The sequence below is a fragment of the Triticum aestivum genome, unplaced genomic scaffold (genome assembly GCF_018294505.1).
Source record: "Triticum aestivum cultivar Chinese Spring unplaced genomic scaffold, IWGSC CS RefSeq v2.1 scaffold133332, whole genome shotgun sequence".
NCBI classification, from domain to species: Eukaryota; Viridiplantae; Streptophyta; class Magnoliopsida; order Poales; family Poaceae; genus Triticum; species Triticum aestivum.
In genome coordinates, this window is record NW_025246334.1 from 1 (window position 1) to 2,526 (window position 2,526).

At 48.2% G+C, this 2,526-nt stretch overlaps 1 pseudogene; it reads left to right on the plus strand.

The window, feature by feature from the left end:
- The first annotated feature begins 554 nt into the window (after positions 1-554).
- LOC123177123 (noroxomaritidine synthase 1-like) lies at positions 555-2,221 on the plus strand (annotated as a pseudogene).
- The last annotated feature ends 305 nt before the right edge of the window (positions 2,222-2,526 follow it).

The following is a 2,526-nucleotide window of genomic DNA, read 5'->3' on the forward strand; positions in this document are numbered from 1 at the left end:
TCCAAAGCATATACACACGCGTACGTGCTGAACAATTACTGGTCGATCTCTTCCATCTCCTGCCGTACGTACGTGTGCTGCATATTACTTGAGCCAGCCAGCCACACGTACGGTACTGCTGCTATGAATCCTCCTCGCAAGACGATGACCCTGCATGTTGACAATAGCGTACATGGCGATGGGATCAAAGAGTGTAGTTGATCCCCAAATCTGCCAATTGCCGCCTGCTTTTGAGCCCAATGAAGTGTAGTTATGTACTTATGTTGACACTGATCAAGTACACTAAAGTATAGCCCGATGAGCTAAGTAAGGAGCCATCCAATTTTGAATGAAAGTTATCAAGTACTGCACTTCACATACTTATCGCCAAATCTGCCAACTATCACCTGCTTTTGAGCCCAATGAAGTGGAGTTATGTTGACACTAACTGAGAATACTAGCAAGTATAGTACCAATGGACTGAGGTAGTATTTCTATGATGGAGGGAAGGCGTGTATATATGGAGCCACAGCCATGCTAATTGATGAATAAATCTCAAGTAGTAGCATATCTCACACTGCTGATAACAATGTCAATTATGCTCATCTCCACATTCCTCGTTCTACTTGTTCCAGTTTGCTTGTATCTCAGGGCTAGTTGTAGATCAAAGAACCCAGCCGTGCTTCCCACAGACTGGCCAATACTGCACATGTTCCCTTCCTTCATGGCCAACCTCCACAACCTCTATGACTATTTCACCCTGGTCCTCGCAAGATCAGGCCACAACTTCAGGGCGCATGGACCACCTGGCACTGGGATGCGCCTCTTCATCACATGTGACCCTGCGAACGCCGACACATCTTCACGACAAACCATGCCAACTTCCCCAAGGGCACGGAATTCGCCGATATCTTCGACATCATGGGTGGCAGCCTCTTCACCATCGACGGTGAGCCATGCCGCCGACAACATGCGAAAGCCAAGAGCATGCTCAGCAGCCCGCGGATCGTTGCCAGTATGGCGGCCTACCTCTGTGGCAAGGTGGAGAACAACCTCCTCCCTTTGTTCACCCGCATGGCGATCGCCGACACTTCATTCGACATGCAAGAATTGATGTCGAGGCTTATGTTTGACCTGGCTGCTACGCCTCTCTTCGGTGTGGATCCAGGGCTCCTATCCCCAGACATGCCACCCATGGACGCAGCGGTTGCCCTGGACATGGTGATGGAGGTGGGATTTTTTAGGCTCATGATGCCAGCTTCTTGTTGGAAGTCGATGAGGTGGCTAAATATCGGCCCTGAGAGAAAGCTTGACACGGCACGCATGGTGCTACGAGAGCTCGTCCGGGAGATGATGGAGAAGAGGAAGATCACCACATGTCATTTTGGACATGGCAAGGAACAAGAGAGTGTGGATATTATTTCTTCCTTCCTCGAAGACCCAGACTACGCCAATGTTGACTTGCTCCATGCGGTGATCATTAGCTACATGCTCGCTGCGAGGGACACAATTGCCACAACCCTAACATGGATCTTCTACAACCTTGCCCAAAACCCTAACATCGTGTCAATCATCCGCAACGAACTTTCACCCATTGCATCACGCAAAGTAGCGGTAGGAGTGTGTACCCCAGTGATCTTTGAGCCAGAAGAGACCAAATCTCTAGTATATTTGACAGCCACCTTGTACGAGACTCTCAGGCTGTACCCACCAGCGCCTGTCTTGCGCAAGACGGTGGCCGTAGATGACATCATGCCGAGTGGCCATGAGGTGCATGCCGGTGACACCATTTTTATTTCTGTCCACTCCATGGGGAGAATGGAGGCTGTGTGGGGTAAAGACTGCCTCGACTATAACCCACATAGGTGGCTCTCGGATGATGGCAACAACCTGAGATATGTACCATCTCACAAATTCTTGGCATTCAACTCAGGCCCGAGAATGTGCCTCGGCAAGGACATTGCAGTTATGCAAATGAACACTGTCATTGCTACAACGGTGTGGAACTTCGATGTGCAACTGGTGAAAGGGCAGAGGATACAGCCCAAGCCGTCCATTATACTGGAGATGGAAAATGGGCTCATTGTTAAGTTGAAGAAGCGAGAAATGTAATAGACTCTCATTGTATGTAAACGTACTTACTTGCCGGCCACTAGGGCAGTTCTACCCGTTACCACATTATAGTCAAATAATAAAGGCATGCATGCATCGAAATTTATATTTTTTTACGAAAAACAACCAATGTACCACCATTTATTACTCCTGTTGTATGAGACACGGTATAAAAGCATCGAGACCTGGTGATTCCTCCATATTGTATGTGACTATCTACATGTGACATGTTGCTAGTATGTGGAACTGACCCAACCGGCTGAAAGATGTTTTCCCAGTAGATAGGCACAGCCTCGAGAAGCCGAACATCCCCATGGAACATGTACGGGTGCTTAACAGAATAATGGAACCAATTGATCGATGAACGAACAGTCTTGCTTCAAATCTTGGCTGGTAACTAGCTATTACACAACTTGCCAGCATCTAGACTTCACC